The following is a 781-nucleotide window of genomic DNA, read 5'->3' as shown; positions in this document are numbered from 1 at the left end:
CAGAAATATGATGCAAAAAAAAAGAGAGAAATAATTGGGAAAATATTATATTTAAAAAGCACTAAAAGCTTGACAGACAGTGAATGTGCATCTCCACCCAGATGACCTTTAAGTGTCACAAACCAGCTGAAACCAGTCACCTGTGAACCAGTGATGTATGTGAACAACAGCCATTTGTTCACATACATCACAACATTCATGGAGTAAACATGCATGGTCACAACTTACTCATTCATGTACTGCAGGGCCGAAATCCTGACATGACAAAATTGATCATCAGCCAGTCATCATGTCTTAGAGACTGCTGATTATTGTCACATTTCCTGCATGGATAAAGCTGCTCACAGCTGATAATTGTTTGGTCTCGGATTCCTCTCTGTTGTGTGTGACAATGAGGTCAAGGTAATCACATTATTGATGTATTTTTGAAGACGGTGGTCAAAGTACAAAAGAATCGAGGTCCTGTGTTCATTGAATCCTTTGGGTCATATCTTATCTTGAAAAGGAAACAAACCAAGTCGTTTCAAACACATGTGACAACATGTGTTTATTCAAATGAATCACAGAGTTTAAACAAGTAAAAAGTGAATTTCAGATAGAGCATAAAGCATATGACTTCTATTCAACAAGAAGTCATATGCTTTAAACTCTGTTTTTATTTATTTATGGTGAAACAAACACAGAAAGGAAGCTTGTATGATAACAAGTCATATCTGTAGATTTGTTATCTACTGTACAGATACAGTAGGTTGTACACAACATGAATTATATAACATGTAAC

Source organism: Larimichthys crocea, chromosome XXII (assembly GCF_000972845.2).
Source record: "Larimichthys crocea isolate SSNF chromosome XXII, L_crocea_2.0, whole genome shotgun sequence".
Taxonomy (NCBI): Eukaryota; Metazoa; Chordata; class Actinopteri; family Sciaenidae; genus Larimichthys; species Larimichthys crocea.
This window is presented reverse-complemented; position numbering follows the sequence as displayed.